Source organism: Heterocephalus glaber, unplaced genomic scaffold (assembly GCF_053883595.1).
Source record: "Heterocephalus glaber isolate CG9 unplaced genomic scaffold, H.glaber_assembly_v1.0 deba00001452, whole genome shotgun sequence".
Lineage (NCBI taxonomy): Eukaryota > Metazoa > Chordata > Mammalia > Rodentia > Bathyergidae > Heterocephalus > Heterocephalus glaber.
The window spans coordinates 8,587,153-8,611,285 of record NW_028258302.1 but is presented as its reverse complement, the minus strand read 5'-3'; the positions used below and the strand labels follow the sequence as shown (position 1 = coordinate 8,611,285).

Genomic DNA, 24,133 nt, shown 5'->3' with positions numbered 1-24,133 from the left:
GAAAATAGGGAAAAAAGGGATTTGGACTGAATAACAAGCCACTTTATTAAAACCATCTTTCAATGGACATTTTTGTATGCCTTTAAATGCATATCAATTTATAGTAATTAATTGTACTATCTTTCCACAAATGGGCTGAAAAGTCCTTAAAACAGTCATAATAGACAAAGACACAAGGGCAAAGAATAATCCCATCATTCATCAAATGTTGCAAATTCGATAAATACTTATTCACAAGAGGGAATGCTCTCAGCCAAATGGGGTTTTAAATATCCTTAGATTATAAAAAACTAAAGGAGACCCAAACAGATATACAAAGTATTCAAAGAAACTACTCATTAGGTGAACTAGCTTTTAACAAGATAGGTTTAGGCAAATTGATCCGGAGCCACCCCATCCTTACCCAACACCACTCTTCTGCTACAGGTGCCAGGCCTCAGGGTCACAGCTCCCAGCACTGCAACCAAAGAGAACACTGGGCCCAAACCTAGATAGCTAGCACCATTCTGCGGAAAAAATCCCTCTCATTCTTTCTATACCCTATTCTTTCCATCTCGCTGCAAGCTCTTTCTTGCTCCCTTCAGGATTGAGATAGGAAGGAAAACCTGAGATATCGCCTCTTACTTCCTTTTCTGGGTTCCAAATATTCCCCCAATGAAATTTCCCTTTTGCTTTTAAACCCCCTTTCACAGTCCCTTCCCACTGGAGTGGGGAGTCATGGAGAGAGAAAAGCCACAGAGGAGGAACACTGGTTATACAAGGCAACATCTGAATCCCAAACTGGGACTGGAAGCCAGGAATTCCTCCTCCCAAGAACAGTGGGCTGCTAAGCAGTGAGATGATGGAGAAGAAGCTCTGGAACCAATGCCCCTGCCCCCATCGTGGGCTTGCCAAGGCTACAGGACAGAGAGGTCAGCTCTCAGCAAGTGCTGCCTCCAATCACTGCTCCAGGAGCTGCCAGGACAGGAGCTACAGCAGGAGGGGCTGACAGCAGGAAGGACAGGGATGGAGGAGCTGGCAGACGGAGCCCTCCCTCAACTCAGACCAGCTCTTGGGCCATCTGCTGACTAGGAAGGGATGACAGCCTCAAAGACTCCAGACAGCAGAACCTCTGAGACTCAACCTCCCTTCCTCCTAGTATGGCCTCTCCACACCCACCCTGTTTGAGGCTTCTTCCGGATCCTGCTCAGAGCTTATCTCCTACTATTTCCCATGCATTTGCTAGGCACCCAGGTACTGTGCACACCTAACAGTCTCTATTCTCACTGAAATCCTGTAATGTAAATATTATCCACACTTCCCATGAGAAAATGGAGCTCAAAATGGTGGAATCACAAAGCTAGTAAGCGGGTAAGTCACTTCAAATCAAGATTCAAACCCAAGTTATTCAGATTTGAGAACCTGAATCTAATCGCCATTTCCTAGACTTTCCTATCACTCACCATCCGGGATGTCCCATCTTTGATGTCAGGATCCCCACCACCAGGCAGAATCCTAACTTCAGCAGGCTCAGGACCACTGGCTCCTGGCAGGAAAAAAAAAAAAGAGGTAGTCAGCACAAGGGGAAACAGATTTTCCTAGAATCTTCAGGACTTATCTCTGGCCCTGACAATTTCCCTTCCCAGCCCCCCACACCAAGTCTGATTTGATCCCCCATGATGCAGAGCTTTCAGACCCCCGGAGAAATGAAGTTGGCTTCCTTATGCAAACACATGCAAATGAGATCACAGGTTGGACTACCTCCAACTGCAGGTGTCTATGTGATCTGTTCATGGTGCTTAGCCACAGCATTTTCATTGCACTTAAATGTGGTTGCATTCTACAAACATTTGTTGAGCAGCTACCATGAGTAAGATTCTGAATGAAAACTGTATAGAGTAATTTTAGGGTGGCTCCTATCCTCAAGGGGTCTATAGTCTAACAGAAAAATTACCTCTCACTTGACAGTTATTTGAGGTCCCTGTATTTTTTTTTTTTTTTTTGGTACCGGGGATCGAACTCGGGTCCTTGAGCTTGCTAGGCAGGCGGCGAAACCACTGAGCTAAATCCCTGGCCCAAAGTCCCTGTATTTTTGCACAAGTTGTTCCCTCCTAGAAACTCTGCTCTTCCACTCTCAAACTCTCCCCCTTGCTAACACTCTTATTAAGCCCCACCTTCCCTTCAAGACTTTCGGTACTCTTATTCTGAGTTATGCCTCTCTATTGGGCTTTTATAACATCTTGGGTACCCCCATGAAAGTAGCTATCACACCGCACTGAAATTGTTTCTGTCTCTATCTCCTCCTGCTACAATGTGGGGGAAAACATTCTTCACAGTAGAAACCAAGTCCTATTCATCTCTAGATCTCTTGCACCTATTCCAAGTGGCCAGAGGCTGGTCTTTAACAAATACTCACTGGATAGATAAGTAAATGACTGTGTTGGAGAAAAGTGCCAAAATATTAGGCTAGTTCCAATAAGGGCAAAACCAGATTCAGAGGAGAGAAATCAAGGAAGACTTCCTAAAAAAGAGGGTATTTGATTTGTAGAGCAAAATGGCTATGTGTTCTGCAGACAAAGGTATGAGAGAGGACAAGTCTCACTGGAGGAATTAGCAGGCACAAAGCACAAGAGGTGTGTAAATAAGCATTTTTGATGGGTGGGCTGGGAAAGTTCCAGAAGACAGTTAGGATCTGGCAAAAATAGGGAAGGAGAGAGAGAGAGTCAAAAAGGAAGACGACTCTGAAGTTTGCAACAGCCGTGACTAGGAGACTAATGATGCCATTATTAGACACAGGGGTGTCAGGAAGAAGAGCTGGCTTTGCAAGCATGATGAATAGGAGTGGAAGAGAAACAGACATCAGGAAGAACTTCCTGATCCTGAGGGGTGTGAGACAATTAAGAAAATTGTGGAATCTCCTAGGAATCTTCCATAGAAGAGAGGGTGAGACATGCTCAACTGCCAGCCCACCCTGGGGCCTGGACTGGAGATTGGGTGACTTCACAGCTACCAACTGCCTGTCTCTGTGACAGTTCTTCTACTCCACTGCCCTTTTCTGGAACAGCAGAGGGGACTTCAGATCAAAATGGCCGCTTCTCTAGCACTTGGAAAAGTGCTTGGAAGCATCTCTCAGCTTTGACAGAAGTTTTGATAGTCTAGTCCTTCATCTATGGCATGCTCCTCTTCCTGACCTAGGCAGAATCTGTGGCTGAGACTTATAGCACAAAAGGCCACTTTAGCAGAATACCACACCATTCTCTTTCTATGTCTGTGGTCATATCAAGCTGGAACTTCACATTGTACTTGCCAGTGGTGGATGATCTCAGGTCCTCTCTGTCTCAGCTTTATAAAGGTGCTGCCACCAAGCTACTGAGTTGTCATCAAGATCTTATCAAACCCCAGTCTATGCAACATCAATCCATACTCTCCTGGTTCTAGTTTCAGAGGAGAGAGGCCCCTGCAATTCCTCCTCACCAAACAGACCCCTCTGATTCCCTTACCCATGTTCTGTAGGGCAACATTGTCCACTGGAAAAAGTACAGCACCAAGACCAGACAAGTGACCCAACTTCACCAAGCCTAATGACATGTGCTCACCCATTACCAAAGTCTTTGTTGAATATCAAAGACACAATGCATATGAAACCATCTTAAAAACTCTAAAAGACTGTTCAAAGTTATCTCTTATGTGAAGCCTTTATTTTACATTTTCAAACTCTCCAATGTTCAAATAATAAACAATATAATTAAATCCAAGTTATTGGAGTAAGGGGCTAAGCAATTTATAGATTTCTCAAAGAAAAGATTTAAAAATTAATTACTGGCTTCCTCATATATTATGATTTGTGATCACATCCCTCTACCCTCTGCTCCCACTTCTTAACATAATCAATAAGAAGGAAAAACAAGTGAGGAAGGGACTCATAATTCAATCCATCACCCACTCCTATGGATTTTGCTTCCTAAAAATAGATGAGCCACTTATTTCCATATCTACTGATCACTGTTGGCTGACTAGCTAAAAATCATTTTCAGCCTCCTTCTTCCCTTTCTCAGACTCCCTTCTTTTGTTTATTTTTTAGTGGGTGTTTTGTTTTGAGATAGGGCCTCACTGTATAGATCAGACTGGCCTTGAACTCATTATGTAGCCCAGGCTGTCCTTGAACTTGTGGTGATCCTCCTGCCTCAGCCTCCTGAGTACTGGGATTATAAGCATGCACCATCACACCCAGCTTCCCAGACTCCCTTATAACTAGAAGCCATACGATTCAGTTTTGGTGAATGAAATATACATGAAAGTTTGATGAGGGTTTCTGGGAAAGATTCTGTCTTTGTGACAGAATGGGTGGGGCTTGCTAGTGTCGCCCTTCCTCCCATTCTTTTCAGCTGGAATAAAACATCGATGGCCAGAGCTAAGGTAGCTATTTTGCCACCATGAGAGAAAGGTCTAGAGAAATGCAGAGATGTTAGCCCTGGCACTCTCAAGCCACAGAACCAACACAAGCAGCTGCCTTTCTCCAAGCCTCTCTGTGATAAGGAATACACTCTCTATTTTAAACCATTGTTGGCCAGGTTTTCTGTATTTGCAGCAGAAAGCACTGCTAACGAATCCAACTATACCTCTGAACACCACCTTCTGCCTGTTCATCTGCAAAAGTCTCCTAACCAGTCTTCCTGCTTCAGTTCTTACCCTGCTCCAACCCAAATGATCATCTGGAAATGTAAATCTGGTCACATCACTTCTCTACTCAAAACTCTTCCTTAGCTTATCGTTATCCTTAGGATAAGTATTCAACCAGGCCTGTGGAATCTGGCCCTTCCTCCTTCCCCACATCCTCTCACCACACGCTCCCCCTTGCTCTCTCTGCTTCAGCCAAGCCAAGCTTTGTTCCATTTGCTGGTCCTTCACATCATGGAGCCTATTTCCCCTGTCCAGAAAGCTTTTCCCGCCCACCTCTGCCTTGCTAACTCTTGCAAACCCTTCAGATCTCAGCCCAGTTGTTGCTTCCTCGGGGAAGCTTTCTCTGGCCTCCCTGACTAGGTCAGATCCCCCTGCTGTTTGCTCTCAAGGCACCATGTACTGGCTCTTATACTGTTACCATTTTAAATTTGTGTGATTCTGAGATCACCTGTCTCTCCCACTAGAATGTAAATTCCACACAGAAATTTCATCCATTTTATTCACTACATTCTCCCCAGCTCCTAACACAATGCTTGGTATGTGGCAGGTGTTTGCTGAGTGAATGTGAGTCCACAAAAACCTAGACTCTTTCACTTATGGTATTTTATTTGATGCCAAAACTATTCCAAGGGACAGATATTATCCTTGCTCCCAATTAAAAGAAAAAGAAACTGAGGCTTATAGAGGCTTACTGATCTCCACAAGATCACACCTAGAGCTAGTGGCAATGACAGAAGTCGAACCCAATGACTCCAAGCCTTAGCTTGTCTCCTGGCTGTGCTGTTAGCCTTCAGAAGTCCAATTCTTAAGTATCATTCTAAAGAAACACAGTAATGAAAGTAAATCTGTTGTTTTTAAAGCAAATAAACAAATAAAAAGACCTCATTTGTATCACACATTCTACAACTAACCAAAGAATAGTTCAGCCTTTTCCCCTGGGTAGTAAACGTGAGTTTATACCAAGTCCAAGGTTAGTTTAAGTACAGAATGAAGGAAACTCCCTGAAGCCCTATGACAATGCTGGGTGCTGCTATTCTTTTCCCCATGGCTGCACCATGCCATCTCTCCACTGTCCCAGGACACAAAGAGCTGCCCAGATGGTGAACCTCTGTGTGGCCAAGGAAGCACCACTTCTGCAATTGCCTGTGGCTGGCTGGGAAGTGGAAAGCAAAGGAGTCTGGGAGAGTGCTGTGTGTGACAAATTCTTCTCTGATGTATCTCAAATCTATCTGGGAATGGAAGAAGTGGCACAGATGCCGTCACCAAGAAATTACCCAATTTAGCACCAACTACACAATCCAGCAATTAGTTTCTTAAACCGGAACTTGCTGGGGGCTGCCAGGCTGGCGGGGTTGTTGTTACAAATCTCACTGGGAAACCAGCTGTGTAATTCACCAGGAGGTTGTCACTGCCCCAAGCAATTACCTTCCAGAAAAGGAATGAAAAATGGGGCAAGGAAAAGGGCTGCAGAGGAAAGAATCAGAGTGTTTTCTCTTCCTCTCCCCCAGGGCCCTACCCAGCCAAATCAGTTGATTTTCCTTTCTTGAGACCTAGGTGACTCACAAACTCCCAGGATCAAAGCAGTTATTGGTGTGGACTCTGCCATCAGATTATCTGAGTTCAGATCCCTTCCCACTCACTTATTAGCTGTGTGTACTTGGGCAGGTGATTCACCTCTCTTATTTTCTCATCTGTAAAGTGGGGAAAATATGAAACCCATAATAAAGGTACTAATGATGTGATAGTTAATAAAGCAAAGCATATAAATCCATTAGCACTGTACTAGTACATGCTAAATACGCAATAAAGATAGCTATCATTATTTGTTATTTTATTACTCCTTCATTCGTTTACAGTGTGACCTTGAGTAGGTCACTTAATCTCTCTGAGACAACCAACTAAGGCCAAAGATACTCTCTCTGCTGGGGAAAAGACAAGTCATTCTTATGACTGTCCACATCTGGAAACCCAGGGATTTAGATGTGCTTGACAAAGGCCAGTGTCTCAGAGGTTGACACAAAGTAATGCCTTGGGCAAAGATGAACATTTCAAAAATCAAATATTAGATGATTTACTCTTTCCTCAGGAAGCTTCTGGGACAGCTACAAGCTGGACAGGATGGTCTAGATAGCAGCAAAAGGGTACAGGTGCTCCCTTGCTGGGGGTCATCCCACTCCAATCCCCTCATATGGAGACTATGATGTCATCCCCAAACGAGCTGCAATGTATCAGAACTTACAGCAAGTGAGGCTTAGCATTCACTTTGCTGCTGTAAGGCTGGATTCCTCCATGCCTACGGAGGAACTACAGGTGCCCAAGGACCCCCAAGATTTAGATTTCCCTATCTATTCTCTTTCCCCGTGACAACCCAACCAATATGGCTGGGATTCTATCTCAGTTTCCCTGTCCAGCCTCCCATACCCCTGACTTGACCACATCTTGGGTAGCAGGAGCTTTATGTCCACTGTGAATGGGCTAGTCCCTGGGAGCCCTAACAGAGCCTCCTGCCTGTAGCTCATATTCCTGATCATTCACCTACATTCCTGCTCTAACCTTTTATGTCTTCCTGCCTAAGCTCCCTTGACCAATGTGCTCAGATGCCTTTGGCAGCATCTCTGTAGCTGGGCTGATCCCCTGGTTCCTTGCTTCCCTCAATCCAGCCCTGTGGCTGAAGACAGAGCACGCCTTGTGCCCAACCCCAGTCCTTAGGACTCAAAGAAAAATTCTTTCTCCTTCCCACTCTGTCCCGGAATATGGAGGACAAAAGAACACAATGGAAGGAGAGAGGTATGTGATCTTATTTATTCACCTGCATTACTTGATTTAATCAACTTTTCCTGGTGGCTTAGGGTAGGAATTTTACAGCAAATGAGTTTACTGTTCCAAAACATTCAAGACATTTAGGCAGATCTGAGTCTAAATGCATGTCCTGACCCACAGGACAGTGCTCAGCCTCTGAATAACCCACACTACCTATAATCTCTTTGAAAATCCCACCTCAGGGGGCTTTGCACTTGATGTTCTCTCTGCTGGAACACTCTGCCCCAGATATTCCCATGGCTTCCTCTGTTTCATTTTTTGGGGCTCAGCTTGGAAGGCCTTCCCTGACCACTCACTCTAACTAAACTGGAGCCTCATCTCCCAGGTTTGCTCTACATCACCCTGTTTCATCACCCTGGTAGCACTTATCCCTCCTTGAAATTATTTTCTTCATCTATTACACATTTTAGTGTCTCTTCCCATGGTAGAATATCAGCTCCAAGAAGGGCAGGGTCTGACTATACCTGCCTCATGCTGTGCAACATTCTGAGCATCTAGGAAAGCATTCTAACAGGTGCTCAGAAAATATCTCTTGTATAAATGAGTATCTTCCTTTCCTTCCTCACCCACCCACACACACTCACCCACCCACACACAATAGCCTTTACCGCAAAAGGCTTTGGAGAGCTCTGGTGGATTTGATATTGGAAATCCTGACTCCAAACCCAGCCCTGCTATCCTGTTTGCCTAGATTCTCCCCTGATGTCATTCTGCACAGGGAAGGTACAGGGGAGGAATAAGAAGTAAAGAGGTGGCTCTCCCAAGACTGCAGAGAAAAAATGGGCCTGTGAGGAGGAACTCAAAGTTGAGCTCTAGGAGTAAGGCTTGGGGTCAACTACCCAGCCCAAGTAGGTCTCTTCACTCAAAACTGCTGGGCCCCAGCTCCTTCTTCAGCTGGGACTATGTTGCCAAGAGGCCCCAGAAGTGTGAATTTCCTTTTCATTCTCCACACCTTCCAAAAGGCCTTTGAGACACAATTCATCCTGATTGGTCCCATCTCTCATGACCCAACTGCTTCCAATCCATTTTTAGCTATCTCATCCATCTCTGTCAACTGAACCAATTCCCAGGCTGTGATGCCCGGTTATATCCACTATCCCCTTCCCAAAGGTCTCCAGGACCCCCTGATCACAGGAAGGAATCCCAGAGACTGTGGATTCTGGGTCTTGAGCCAAACTGGGTGCACAGCCCAGGTGCAAGTTACTAATCACGGGCCTTAAGGAAGTCCCCTTTATCTCTCTCCAGTTCAGCTTCCCCATTTTCAAATAGGGTCAAGAATAGTGCCTTTCTCATTGTGATGTCATGAGGATTAAGGTCATGCAGGCAAAATGTCCAGCATAGTGCTGAGGATTAGCTATTGATAACAAGGGAGAAACTGTTTAAACTAGACACAGGGCCTTAGGGAGGGTTTCTCAGACGGCTTTGGGCAGAGGCTGTGGCCATATCTGATGGGTTTGGATCAGAAATGGGTACTCTGAAAACTCACTGGTTTCATGCATCTAGGAATTTGTTTGCCTGGGACCCTTTTGAAAACCTCCCACATCTTCAGCATGCAAAAGACAGTTGAGCAGCTCTGGCACCCAAAGATGGTGGCATCTGAGAAACTTAAAGGCCCTGGATTCACAGACCCATAAGAGCCTTTGTAGCTAGGACTGGCAGTCTCTCTTCCAACTCCAGGCATATGGGAGGGAAAACCCAGCATTCTCTTAGCTGGGTAGCAGAGAGACAATGCTCTTTGCACCACCAAGAACAGCTTTTTTTCTATCTGAGCCTCCATTTTCTCACCTGTAAAATAGGAACAATGATAGGTACCTCCTCAGGTTATGACAATGAGTAACTAAGCTGATCTAGCCAAGGAAGTTCTGAGATTTATCTCCATATATTGCCTTCTCTTGCCTTTAGCAGCCTTGTACCTTTTTTCATTTGTATGTGCTATGAGTTAGTGCTACCCTAGCTTCCGGGGTATCACCCGACCTGAGCCTGCCAGGGCCAGAGAATAATAAGTGAGAGACCTGATCTATGACAGAGATCCATTGGACAGGAGGTGTTCATCCAGGTCAGGCCCATGGCCTTTCTTACTTCCAGCCTAGAAATCTGCCTTTCCTATTTTCAGCCTAAGAATCTGGTCTCTCCATGGAGTTCTGAGCTTAGAGCTGCCTCCAGGGTTAGCACACTGTCCTGTATATTTCTGTGTGAGATGGTATAGGGAATTCTACCACTAAGGCCCTTCTCCTACTTCTGGGCACCTCTCACAGGGAAGCAAAACACTGTGCTGTGTCCCACAGGCCCCTCTAGAGCCCTTTTGTGGGCTGATTCCAGGCTCATGTAATGGTATCTCCAACCCTTCTCTTTGCCTGACCCTGACCTGACCTAATCTCAGGGAAGTCTAAGCCACAGCTCTGCTCTCTGAATTTCTGGGCTTAGGAGAAAGAGTGTAGAGAACTGGGGACCCTGGGAAGATTGTGCAGAAAGAGGAGGCAGCACAGACTATAATATCCCTCCATGCAGATGGTCTTTCCTCTCAACTTTACCCCTGTTGTGCACTCACTTCCGAGAAGCCTTCCCTAAGAGTGGCCCCCTCATCAATCCCAAGACACAGCAGGAGCCACCTCCTCTTAAGTCCTATACCTCTCTTTACACAGAATGGTAAATAACTGTTTGTAGGCTGTGAGCTCCTTGAAGGCCAGGATTTACGTGATCTATCACTGTATGGACAGAAATAGCATACAATAGGTGCTCAATGAATTCAGGGTCAGCAAATGAGCCATCAAGAAGTACTATCTCACTGCTGATACATAAGGAAAGGGGGAGAATCAGGAGAAGGCAGGGGAGAAATGACTCTCTGCAGCTGGGCCAGAATTCCACAGCAGGTAGAGTTGGGCCAGGGTGATGTGGTTTTGCTGAAGAGCTGAAGTGTCCAACTCAGGGAGATGTGCAAGCAGAGGTGGAACTCAAACCTCTGGTGCCTTTCAACTCTGAAGTCTAAGGTTCAGCTCTTTGCCTGCACTGTGTTACATGTTTTGATGCATCTCCTCATGTCGTCCTCACAGCTGTCCTTTAGAGTAGGTACCATCATTAGTCCCATTTTACAGATGAGGGAACAGAGGCTTAGAATGTAAAGAAAATTGCCCAAGGTCACACAAGTGGTAGAACAGGGATTTGAATATGGGTCTGATACTCTCAACTACCAGGAAATCAAGCCTAGGTAGAACAGAACACAAATAAAGTAGCACATGTGTCTGACCTTACGGGTCTGATGAGGCCAGCAGGTGGACTCCCCCAGTGGGTCTGACTCAGCACTCAGCCTCAGGAAAGCTCCATCCTGCCACTCCTCCCTCACACATAGCAATACAAGTTCCCAAGACTGCTCATTCACAATTTATCACATGTTCCTCTGGAGATAAATTATACAGCCATGCAGCCATCCGCACATCTTACACAACATTCATCCTCATATACAGTCATCACAGAATGTTCACAGATACACACACACTTGTTCAAAGATTCATACACATTTGCATTTTCATTCAAAAGACATGGATGTTTGTGTGCACAGAAGCTGCATGGATGCAAACCTTACATATACACCCACATACTTATCCACATAGGACTCTGAGTGTTCATTTCGCAGCTCTGAGGCACCCACATATACTCAGTGTCATGCACCAAATCCTCCCCCAACAAGAACTTTATCCATTGTTCCCAGATCCAATACTGGGCCCAGGTGAGCAATGATGTTCGCTCCCTCTGGGCTTGGCCAGGCAGCCCAGAGAGGGGGATGAAGGCTCGGCCCGCCTGTGATGGATGGAATTAATCTACTGAGCTGGAGAAACTAAATAATTAAATCCCTAATCACCCCCCAAGCCAGCCCAGGCCAATATAGCTGAGGGAGGGAGGGGACTCTGAGGCCCAGACCAATATCCAAGAGGCGGAGGGGCTTGGAAAGAGAGGCTTAGGCAGAATCCTCTAGGAGGAGTCTCTCAGAGGAGCTCTGGCTGCCATGCAGACAGACAGACAGATAAACATAATTCTCCCTTTCTACATGCAAGCAGAGCAGCCGGGGAGGACAGCCCACCACCATCCACTAAAACAAGGTGAGAGAAGGGGCACAGTCCTCCTGGCCCCCAGATCCCTTCCTATGACTCCACAAGATGGGCCAGGCATCCTGGTAGTGTAAGGGGCTGGCACAGAGGACTTTCAAAGTGCCCAGGTCTGAGGCAGTCAGTGACATCTGCCCAAAACATCTGCTGTAGTATCACTCAGGCCTTGGCCCACCTCTGCCCCACTCAGAGCAGGCTCCTCCCTGAGCTGGTGCGGATGGCAAGGAAGGACCCCTCCACACAGGTGCACCTGCTTCTCTCAGCAAGGGGGCCCAGCACATGGCAAAGAGGCTGAGGATGGGGCAGAGGCCTGGGCAGGGGGGCTCAGGGAATCGGCCTGGGAACAGGCCCCAGTCCGATTGGTTGAAAAGTGGGTCATTTTCCTTTTGAAAAATAGTGAGAAAATGGAGAAGTAGGTCGGGCTCTCATCCCCTCAGCCCCAGGCACCATCCCCGACTCGCAGTGTAGGGAGAGAGGGAGAAGGCTGCACGTGCCAAGGCCCCATGTCCCCCATGACCCTGGCCAGGGCTCCACAGTGCGGGAGGCCAAGGTCATCATTACTCAGGACACCCAAGGACACATACTCTCTGAGGCCAGAGATGAAATACCAGCCCCACCCTGCCCCGGAGTGTGGGGGGCTCTGAGGTGAAAGGCACTATAGCTAGGGCCAAGCTAGAGGATGGGGGCCAGAACAAGAGACCCAGAGAAGCCCCCTCCCATCCACACGGTCGAGATGCCTCCTCTCCTCTCTTCTCCTCCCTTTCCTCTTCGTCCACGTGGGCAGAGTCGTTGCCATGACACCGCGGGCAGGTGGGCGGCTCTGGCGGCTGTTTCGGCCCAACCCCCAAGCTCACAGCCCAGGTGGGAGGGGAGCAGCTGTGGCACCCAGCCCCTATCCCTGACGATAGAGAGCTGCAGAAGGGCCCCTACACCCCAGAATCTGGAAAGAGCTCTAGCTCTGGTCTCTCTGGATGGAGGTAATCCAGCCCCAGGCTTGGAGGTCTGGAGGAGGAACTTGGAGGTCAGGGGGTGGTTTGCGGGCAACAGGAACAAACCCACCACTCCCACTTCTCCCTCATTTTCTCAACAGCCTTCCTTCCAGCTTTGCCCACAAATTAAAGTCTTATTCCCTTCATGCAGGCAGCCAATTGGTCCTGCCTGAAGTCTAACCTTAGCTCCTCATTCTGCAACACAAGCTCTATTCCCTCATGGTCTCTTGGGAGAAAGAAAAATAACCAAAGTTGAGACTCGGAGAGAAAGTTCTCCCCCACTGCCAACCCCGACTGTCCTATAGAAACTGGACCTGACTTCACTAAGAGGCTAGGGGTGGGTATAACTCCTAAAACCATCCCTGGCTAAGGCACCCACCTGAGAGAAAACCCAGTGTGGAACAGGGAGGACACTGCATCTAGCTCCAGGAAGTCTGGGCCATGGCTGAGACCTCTGGCTCAGTTCTTCTCCTGGTGAGATCCACAGGTCAGTCTCTCTCTCTTTCTCTCTCTCTCTCTCTCTCTCTCTCTCTCTCTCTCTCTCTCTCTGTCTCTGTGTGTGTGTGTGTGTGTGTGTGTGTGTGTGTGTGTGTGTGTCTAACTCTACCTGTGACTCTAACTTCCTAAGATGCTTCTATTGTTCAGGATCCTGCCTGCTCCTGTTCCCTAAGACAGGAGCTCTGCATACCTAAGGGTATGGAACCAGAGAGACCAGGCTTAGCAGCCCACTGCAGCCTGGCTAGCAGAGGTAGGTGGTGGTGACAAGATCCAAAGAGAGGGAGAATGGCAGCCAGGGTTAGCTGGAAGGTGTCCAGCTTGTTGTGGGGTGTTCATGACACACACATCACATATACATATACAACTTGCACTTTCCTCCTTAGTCTCCCCTACTAAGAGAGCGCACATGACTGGCTGAAATACACAGGTACATGTGTATGTATGCACACACTTCCACCTTGAATCTCCTGTTCTCCACCCCCTCTGCCAACGTTCTACCTCGAGTCACCCTTTTCCTAATTTCTCATCAAAGTATTACAACAGTTTCTTCACTGATCTCCCTGCCCCATATCTTGTTCTGCCTGGATCCATCTTCCTCATTGGCTGACAGTATGACCCAGCTACAATATGTTCATTCAACACATACATATGGAGAGTCTAGCCCAAGCCAGATACTGTTCTGAACACAGCAGATATAATAGCAGTGACCAAAATGTATGAAGCTCCCATTCTCTTGAGGTTTATATTCTAGTGGGGAAAGTGGGATGATAAACCAATGTATGAGATAATGCAGTGGCAAGTGCTGAGACTTAAAAATATATATATAAACTGGAGTGAGGGGGTAGAATGACAAAAGGCTATTTAAGTTGGACTGTTGGGGAGGTCTCTGCAAAAAAGAGACTTTTGAATAAAGTGAGGGAGTGAGCTGTGTGGAAACCTGGGGGAAGAACATTTGGGGCTGAAGGGAAAAGCGAATGCTAAACAGCTTCAAGGTGGGAGCGTGCACATCTTTAGGGAATAGAAAAGAGCCCATATAGGATCGGGGAGGTAACCAGTGACTGTTTTACATGCAGCACTCATGTCACTCAGGCTCATGTTCCTAAGCACTTTGGACTTCTCTGAGTGAGATGGAAGGCTACTGAAAAGGCACAACCTCATCTCACTCTTGCTGCTTCTGGAGGAAGAGTCCATGGAGGAGGGTTGCAAGAGAAGAAGTAGGGAGAACAGTTGGGACATTTCCTGCCACTACAACACCTTTTCCCCCAGTGACCACCTGAGAAACCCCTGCACCACTTTCAAACCTTGGCTCAAGGAGCCCCTTCTATGGCTCCTTCACCAAAGCTGGCCCTCCTCTTTAGGTCTCCACTGTCCCACAGACATTTATGTGCCTTCACACTCTCCTTACTTGGCCCCAGGTCTTTTACCCTCATCTTCCAGGTGGTAAATTACCTGAGGTCAAGACCCATCCCTGGTGTCTAACACAGCCTATAGTATAGTGCCAGGATAAAATAAACATTGCTGAATGAATGAATGCATTGGGTGAGACAATTTGATGGGGAAGCGACTGTCTGTAGGCTGCCGTTAACCACGGTGAATGAGGGACATATGTATATGGCCATGAGTTGCAATCAGACCAGTATTAACATATGCCCACATATCTGTATATTCTGTTCACATGCATGTATGTGTTAATGTATGTACATGTGGACAAACTGCCATGTTGCTATATACACTCCTGTATGCTGTATGTCTGTTTACATATGTGTATGCTATAAAGAACACCTATGTTGGTATGTATGAATTGTGGCACAGAGAAGTAATGCACACATATATATGTATATATGTATTGCCTCATACCCATTATATATGTGGCTTACGGGTACACTTGGGCCTTCCTAATACAGTATCCTCTGCCCCTTCCTTCCCCTAAGCCCAACTTGTTCTTGATTCTTAGAACTTGTGTAGTAATATTAATGTTTCTTTTTCCATGTTCTTTCTCCCATATACCCCTGAATACTATAGCATCCCAACAACACTAAGCCTGGATTACTTATTCAGCTGTCTCCTAGGCCTAAACAGGTTTTCCCTCTGCAAATTCTCTTCATAGGACTGGTAATAAGTTGGCTCCCCAAGACCTGAGAATTTGAGAGACCTCAAGGAGCCTGCTTTCTAGAGAAGAGCTACGGGCATTAGAGTGGATCAAGTTCAAGCTAGTGGGAAAACAACTTTTGGTGAGCCCTAATGTTCTGTGTTGTCTCTCTTTAACCCCCAGTACCACCAAAAATAAAAATAAAAAAAGAAAGAAAAAAATTATGTCTCTTAATCTGTCTCTTATACAGACATGCATACGATTTATTCTCGTGCATGACTCAATTTATGCACATACATCAATATGTTGGTAATTCATGTATGTATGCTATATGTGGCCACACATGCATGGTCATATTCATGCTTACACTCGCATATACACGTCAGTAGGAGAGCACACCACATAAACCACACACACAGTGGTTTAATTCATCACCTTCACAGTCATAAATATACATGGGCATGCACAGAATCATACATAGATACATGTACATATGTGCCCATACTTGTACATGTAATTGTGCTTATACACATAGATTCAGCAAACTCACACAAACAAATGTCCACGTAGGTAGTCAAAGACACAGAAATATCCAGTAGATTCTACCATGTCCACCATAAGCCAGAAGACCATAATCTCTCCAAGTAACATCGTAAGTCTCATTTGCAAACTTGCAAGTCATTCACACACATAAATTGGGAGATGTCTTTTTTGTTCTTCCTCTTTCTTTTTACTTTTTGGGGCCAGTACTGGGGATTGAAGAGAGACCACACTGAACATTGGGGCTCTCCAAAAGTTGTTTTCCCACTAGCTTGAACTTGATCCACTCTGGCTCTTCTCCAGAGAGCAGTTTCTATTTGCAAACTTCAAGTCTCTATTTGGAAAGCTGTTCCTGTTATCAAAGGATATACCCCACTCCTGGACACATCCCATTCTCACTCTCCAAAGAAAAAAAAGTCACGTTAAAGAAGAGTGCTGAAATTCCTTTGTCCCACACCAAGAGAAACCAGTATTTGCTCAGACAACTTGGGTGGGAACAACCTCAAAACTAGTGTGTCTTTTCCCATGTAAGAGGCAGACCCTTCATATATAGCCCTTTAATTCTAAAAAGGGAACTGAAGAGGAAATATGAAGGCAGATCCTTTTCTCCAGATACTTCAAGATATGTCCCACCACTCCCAAACTCCAAAACAGATACTGAAGCAGAGGACGAGCAGTAAGAAAATTAGCTCTGGTCCTAAAACCTCATGGGATGTCCTTCTACTTCCCAAGAGGGTAGCTTCATGATGTCCATGAACCCTCCCATCCCAGCCTAAGGACCCTGCTCAGGGAGAGGGTAGACCATAAACATAAAGAGGTTGACCTTGCCCAAAATAACAAAAGAAGCAAGTACTTAAAAAATACAGTAGCTGGCCAGGGAAAAGGGAAGCAAGCTGCAAACACCTCCTGGCAGGGAAGCAGATGCTTGAACACTGGATCATGAATAGCAGGACTCTCTAAGGGGCCAGAAAAAAAGGGGGTGGACATCTAGCATTCCATGAGGGGGTGGAGGGGTGACTGCTTCAGGCAGTAGCAGCAGCTCAAAAGTAAAGTCTTATCAAAGCTGTTATGTAACCAAGGGAGCTGAGTGGAGCACAAACACCTCCCCTCCCCAAACAGGCACCCACACCCACACCCACCACATCCCAGCACCCACAGCATAGGAAAACTCAGCTCTTCTCAAGCAGCTAGAGAAAGGAGGGATCATCTTGATGAGTTACATCAAAAACATGATGGGTGAAGGGCTCCTTATTAACTATCAGTCTTATCTTAGAAGGGAGGAACCAGTTCAGTTTGAGGTCCCTAGATATCACTCCATTGTCTTGAACTCCCTGCCACACCCCATTTCTGCTCAGCATCATCTGGAAACCCTTTCCTTCCTCTCCCCTCAAGAAGGATCCCATTTGAATATTTGATTGGGCTCTTGGGGATGGAAGGTGAACTGCCATCAACTTCTCCTGCCTGTTGTTCCCCCACAGTCTCATCTGCATGTCCTGACATTTGGTTCTCATCCCCCTGGGATGACAAGGAAGGGACCTGGAAATAACTCCTTGCTCTATTCCCCATGGTTACAAAGATAGAGCATAAGGACCCATATAGTTGACATAAACCCAACCACATATAGGTCAATGGGGAAAAGATATCTAAGGGAACTAAGGACTGAAACCAGACCTTATCCCTCACTTTGAATAATTTCTACTCCCCCAGAACTTCCTCTTTTCCCACTTTTCCTCTTTTCCTGTCTCCAGTAGCTTCCTCCTCTTCCCCATGGAACTGAACAACCCCACCCACTCCTTGAATCCTTTGCTTAGAAATCTTCCTCTCCAACAAAGGTCTCTCTTAGATGCTTCTCTGAGCTAGGGTTGGGAATGGACAGAGCACAAGACAAGCTTGCAGAATAATTCAGTATCCCTGCCCTGAACAGCAAAGTATGGTGAGCAGAGATTCCAAGCAATCAGATTGTCTTGAACTCCCAATCTCTAGCCACTCCAGCCCTAACCACCAAGACCCAAGCTCTAGCAACCCAGAACCACCATTCGGCTGAACTTCTGGGACCCAGTAAGGCAAGGGCTGGTGACAGTACTCCTAAGTTTATTTCACTAAAAATGATCCAAGTAGAAGAGAACTCACAGCCACAATTTCATCGTTCATCCCTATCTCCATACTAACAGTAGGACAGTTTTGGAAAGCGGAGGGTGAGCTGAAACAAGGTCAGGGGAGTCCCTTTTCCAAATACCACCAGTAACTGTGAGGCCTAAACCCACAGAGACTATGCTCTTAGAAAGTGGGTCATCTGGGAAAATTTTCCTAATGAGCCCTCCGCACTGCCCAGTTCCCTTTCCATCATCATCTAGAACATAGTCCCGTTCAGCACTCCGGACAGCTCCAAAGGAGCAAATTCCCGCCTCGTACCGATCAGCACTCGGGACAGCTCCCAGGGACAATGGCCCAGGTGCCAGAAACCCAGGATGCCAGGAAGAAGCAGGCTTACCTTACCACACATCCTCTTTAGAACAGAAGACCTTCTTCCCCTATTTCTCCCCCACTCACTCCCATCCATGGGGGGCACCTGGGACCTCTCCCTGTATGTCCGAAGAAAGAAAAGAAACCTAGACCCGGAGCTTCCCTGAGGGAGCCTACAGATAGGACCCCACCCAACTTCTTCCAGCCCTGAGCCTCTCAATGCCACTCACAGCTGGTTTTAAAAAACACTCTCCTTCCTCACCATCCCCAAAATAAAAGAAATACTCACATGGGGGCTCCCAGCCCTGTAGGCAGATGTGCTGGGGGGAGGCACAGAAAGGTGGCTCCCCACACCCTGTTCAGAGCCCCCTTTCTGAAGGAGCCAGCTCCCATCTGGACTGGGGGGAGGAGAGACATGTGGAAGCACCGAGTGAGGGGAGGGGAGCGAGGAGGAGGCAGGAGCAGGGGGACTGCAGGGCGGGGGTGTCGGAATGGGGGCGAGGGAATCCTTTTTAATTTCATTCTCTCCCCATGTCTACATCAGCCCTGCAGGCTCAGCTCTTTAACATTTACTCACAAGGAGAAGAGAGGATGAGAAAGAACAGAGAGGGAAGGAGTCAGGGGCTACCTGAGTTCAAAGGGCATGGAGACAGAGGCCTTTGGAAGCCTCGAGCGTGAGACCTTCACACCCTCCCCAGCCCACTCCCACTCTGAGCTTTTGACTGAAAGAAAGAAGGGACCCTGGGACCATTCTGTCCCTTTGTTAACAGGACACTTTGAAGCTGCATCAGAAAAAGATCAGATCCCCACTCACATACCTGGACACCCCCACAAACCCAGATTTCTTGGGTGCCTTATGTGCAGATGGTAGAGGCAGTATTCATGCAAAAGCATGTTCTGATGCTTGGAGGCATGTATGCCTGTGGGCTTCTGTGTAAAAGCACATGAACATGTCAACTAGTGTGAACATGTACAAGTTCTGAGTGTAATCGTGTAACAGCCCATGCAATCAACACAAACCTATGTAACCAAATGTGTAAACAACCCCCCAAGCAAGCTCCATCCCCTTCCCTTGCTCTCCAGGTGAAGCCCCAGGGAAAAGACACCTGCCTCCCCAGACTCCTTTCCTCTCAGGACCCTCTATCACAGCCTCACTTTTTCTGTCTGTGACATGGGAAGAAGGGCTGGTGGGAAGGTATTCTGCACTGAGCCCAGGGGCCTGACAAGTTATTAGCAATGATGAGCTGGCAGCTGGTTACCATAACGATGGTGCCACCACCTCACCCCAGCTCAAACCCAGACTCCCTAGACGGAAGGAGGCCCGCTGAGCCAGCAGCCTTCAGACTGGAGGGGGGTGGATAAAGAGGGAATTGAGACATGATGCTTGCATAGTGAGGGTACACAGCTGTTCTTCCAACCCCCCACAGGGAGACAAAGCTTAGACTCCACCAAGTGGGAATGAAATCAGAATCTGGGAAGGTTTCCTGAACATGGAAACCTTCTTCCAGCTAAGACACTGGAAGGGGTCTTTGGAAGCCCCTCTAGACAAAAGCTTCTGTTGTCATTTGCTGTGAAACCAATCAAACAGGAAATCCCTCTCAGACTTTCAAGTCTATTCACCTGTAAAATAGGAACAATCATGTTTATCATTTTCCTTAAACTCCTGGAAGATTGAATCAGAAAGGGCTTAGGGGTAACTATAAACCCTACCTAAATCAGACAGGCCCCAGAAGTTTCTCTACTCATCAGAAAACCAACAAGGTAAGGAATTTTCAGCCCCGCTAGTGGCAAAATGGACCAGAAACTGGGTGGGATGAAGGAAAAGGAGCTCAGCCAGCTCAAACTCCAACATCAGCTGGAAGAGATGTTAGATGCCAGGCAGCCACTGAAAGCAGGCACTGACACAGAAGAAAGTCTGAGAGTTGGGCCTGTGGTAGCTCCAGCCCTTCTCCAGCAGGAACTAAGACAAACCTATGACCTACCCATATGGTAGATATGACTAGAACCCCTACCCCCAGAAATATCTGTAGTTTTCTCTCTTTGGAAAAAGTCTCAGATCTGAAGGAGTTACAGCATTGGGCACATTGAATCTTCATTTCTTCTCCCTAAATCCTTTATGCTCAGCTCTGAAGGGGGTAGGGAATTCAGGAATAGAAAGCAACATGGAGAGCTGGAAAGTTCCTGGGCTAAGACTAGCTTAGGAACCCACAAGTTTCTTGTGTGACCTTGGGCAGCTTCCCTCCTTTTCTCTGGGCTTCAGTCTCCAATTGGTAATTAAGAAGCTGGACCAAGTCACTTCAAAGGTTCCTCCCCTGGCCATCATTTTATAGCTACATACAAGCTCACTCCTCGGACATGAGCCCCCTGGAGCAAAATGCAGTGGGCACTGCCTGCCAGATCAGTGGGGCGGGGGGGGGGGGGGCTGTATCTGAGGCTGTTCATCCCATGTCTGTATTCCTTTTAGAAACACCTGCCACCCTAGCCCTCCCAGCTCTCTTTTTAGACCCTGATTCACTGCCAACTCACGAAGCCTCTCTCTCCCCTCCCTCCTCTCTTCTCCCCCTCTCTCTCTTTTAGGCACTGGCAGCTGGGTACATTAAGTGGCCCCAGCATTCGGGGAATGCTAGGCAGAGACAGAGGGCAGTGCCCCAGTGTCAGAGAGAGCACACCACAGAGTACCACTCTCTAACCTTGCCCCAGCCCAGTTCCTTGGGTCACCAGTAGCCTTGGGTTGGAGTCTTTCTGTAACACTGACTAGCAATGTGTGATTATGGGAAATGCAATTCATCTCTCAAGCCTCAATATCCTCATATGTAAACTGGAATTATGTCAGGTTGAACCATATGAAATGGCTGCTCTTGTAGGTTAAAAAAAAAGTTGAATATTGGCAATTTCATATGATTTAACCCGATAACTGCCCTGCCTGTTTCCCAAGGCTGTGGGAGAAATAAAGAGCTGAGAGGGAAGCATTTTCAAAAGTCCTGGACTGACACAGGAGCACTGTTGTATTATTATTACTTCCAGAAGCTTAGCACAGACCCACCGAGAGACACTGGGCACGAACCAATGACCCACAACTTGGATATTTGGGGCTTGGACTCGGGGAAAGCCACCTGCTCTGATGACTAAGAAAGGCAGACACTTCCACCTGGCCTCCTTGGCTCCTGGTTCTAACCGGGCCTCAAGAGGCATTACTGAGATGACACAAGCTCCCAGGCCTCAAGAAAGAGAAACAGCACACACAGCACAGTCTCCACCTCACTCGGGTTCACCACCAGCAGGGGTCCGGCACACAGAAAGGATTTAACCAGCAGCCTCACAGAGGGTGAAGGTGGACACCAAGGTACCAGAAAGCTCTTGTTTGAGTCCACTAAGGAGTCCCTGGGGAGAGGGGATGATCTGACCTCTGAAAAGTCTGATCTCCCTATCCCATGTTCCACCAGGAATTGGGCGGATGGAGCCCAGGTGTGGGTGATTCAGAGTGAACCCTGCTCAGATACATTCTCACACAGACAACACACACATTCGGTCACACCAGGCATGGGTGCCTGGACCTACTCGCAGAGACAGTCACACGGGCACACACATCAATTCACACACACACACTCACAGAAACATACAGCCCCACAGTAAACACACACATATTCACACACATGTGCACAGATACATGTACAGTAAGACCCTCCACACTCACTGCACCCAGTCACTCACCACAGTGACACACTCACAGGCACACACAATCATCCAGAAACCCACACGGTGACACACTCAGACACTCATCACAGACACACCGTGACACACACACACTCACACACCTGCAGAGGAAACTTCTCTCCGGGTCTCCCCAACATCACGACTTCTCCCCACAACCAGCCGGCTACTCCCTCCCAGACCGAAGCCTCCGGCCGGCACGAGCTGGGCGGGGGCGGGGTGGCCGGCCTCCCACGGCCCTCGTCCGGGGAGCTGTTCCGCGGTCCGCGTGGTCCCGCTCCGCCCGCACCTCGGGTTGGGCCCGCGGGCCTCCAGGCCGGGGCGGGGGCCGGGGCGACTGCGAGGCCCAGCCCCTCCCCCTCGCGGGGCCGTGGCCGAGGCCGCCAGAGCCCCGGGGCGTGGGCGGCGCCGGGCCGCAGCCGGGCCAAGCCTGGGGGGCGCTGCGGAAGGGGCGGCGAGCTCGGCCCGGTACCCACCCCTCGCGGCGGCTTACCTGGCCCGGCTCGGGCTCCGGCCGGGTTACATGGTGCCGGCGGCCCGGGCCGGGGGCGCTGCGGCGGCGGCGGGTGGCTTGCGGAGCCGGGACCCGGCACTGCGGAGCCCCCAGCGGAGGGGCCGCTCCGGCTGAGGAGCCCCGAACGAGCGCCGAGAGGCAGCGGGCGCGGGCGCGGGAGGCGGCCAAGCCACGGAGGCTGGATTTCCCGGGGACCAGGAAGGGGAGGCGGGGGGGATCCCGCCCGCGCGCTCCGCCCCCGCCCCCGCCCCCCGCGCTGGGCGCCGGGCCGGGAGCCGAGAGAGGGAGGGGGACCGAGCTCCCGCCCCTGCGCCGGACCCAGGAGGCCAGAGGTCCCAGCGGGCGGCCGGGCGGCCGCTGGGGTCTCCAAGGAGCGCCTGCCTGCCTCGCTGAGCGACGGCGCCGGGGAGGCCCAGCTTCGGGGTGCGAATAAGGTCCGCTAGCCGGAACCACCGGGTCAGTGTGCGCCGAGGACCCAGGACACAGGACACACAGTGTCACTGCCAAGCGTCTACCTGGGCACAGGCACCTAAGCCCAGGGACGGGCGGTTGGGGAGACAGTCACACAGCCTCACGGACAAGGTCTGCAGCCCCACCGAGGCACAGTCACACCCTGAATGTCACACACAGCCCCCAGCAGGCATGTCCCCTAGGGAGAGACGCCCCTTTGGTGTTCCGAGTCTGCGCCCCGACTTCAGCGCTTGCCCAGGTCTGAGGAACCCCCCTCTTCTGCCCCACCGTGTCCTGGTGGGGCGCGTTGCCCAGCCTCAGAGACACGGACAGGCGTCCCCAACCCACTGTCCGCACAGCGGAGGCATCCCCGGTGTGACGGGAGAACCCCGCTCTACCTGCCGTCTTTGCTGGGGGCCCCACCCGCGCCCACTGTGCCCGCCCACCTTTGGGCCCCGCGCCAGGGGCTGTGCCATGGCGGGGGCGGGGTGGGGGAGGGAATGGGGACTGTCCTGAGCGCAGCCGGAGGCTGCAGAGCCAGGGCACAGGCTGCAGGAGCCGGGAGAGGCGGAGAGCTGACTGCAGCAGTCCCTGGCTTGAATCCGTCTTGGCGCTCACAGCGATGGTGTAATGGGGGGGAGGGGCCGCGTGGGGGAAGCCGCAGGGGGAGGGGCCGAAGGCGTGGGGGAGGGGCTGGCTCAGGAGCCTGACTTTACTGGGCCGTTGTGAGGGCACGGTGCTTGGGGCGCTGAAAGTTAGGATGCAGGGCAGTGTGCATCCTCTTCGTTCCTCCACCTCGTCTGGTATCGAGAACTGGAGGTGGTGAGGTGTAGGCTTGGGAGGCGTGGAGCGCCGTTCACCTCTCTGAGGACAGACCTTGGAGTTCTTCTGACTCAGTGCCCCCTACTCCTGCCTTTATAAATGGGCAAACTGAGGCACGGAAAAGAAGCCCCGGGCCCAAAAGAGCCGGGAGCCAAACCCTCTCCCTTTCCCCAGGGAGATGTTTCTCAAGGTGCCACATTATATAAATGACATAAAGGACTTGGAGAGCCCTTCTCCCAAGGGAAACTGAGAAGTCTAGTGGAAGATTAGCAAATTAGTCAACCATCCTGCTGCCTACAAGACCAGTGCATTGTCCTTTCAATCTTGTGCTGAGGTTGCAACCAATTCCCAGTCCAGGGTTCATTCAGCCAAAAACAGATGTCAGAGAAAATAAGATAGAAAGTTGCTCCCAGGAACACTCTTTAGAATTGAAAGAAACATTTCACTTTCCAGGCATCATGTAGGATGCTAAAAGGCA

At 49.0% G+C, this 24,133-nt stretch overlaps 1 protein-coding gene and 1 long non-coding RNA gene across 4 annotated transcripts in view; one reads left to right on the top strand and one right to left on the bottom strand.

Moving 5' to 3' along the window:
- The window catches only part of Dlgap3 (DLG associated protein 3), a 60,661-nt gene extending 38,137 nt beyond the window's left edge, over window positions 1-22,524 (bottom strand). Inside the window, exons 1-2 of one of the 3 annotated variants that reach the window (XM_004850916.4) lie at window positions 22,363-22,524; window positions 1,443-1,525 (exon numbers count right to left, since the gene is read on the bottom strand). The gene's annotated coding sequence lies outside the window, so the exon portion shown is untranslated. Of the gene's footprint in view, window positions 1-1,442; window positions 1,526-18,447; window positions 18,736-21,973; window positions 22,114-22,362 lie in introns of those variants that run through there. The other 2 variants (XM_013074377.3, XM_013074375.3) reach the window with 2 other exon arrangements.
- LOC110350450 (uncharacterized) lies at window positions 12,429-15,344 on the top strand. Its single transcript, XR_002397041.2, has 3 exons — window positions 12,429-12,556; window positions 12,720-13,055; window positions 15,174-15,344. It is a non-coding gene; the product is annotated as an uncharacterized LOC110350450 (long non-coding RNA).
- Window positions 22,525-24,133: the final 1,609 nt, after the last annotated feature.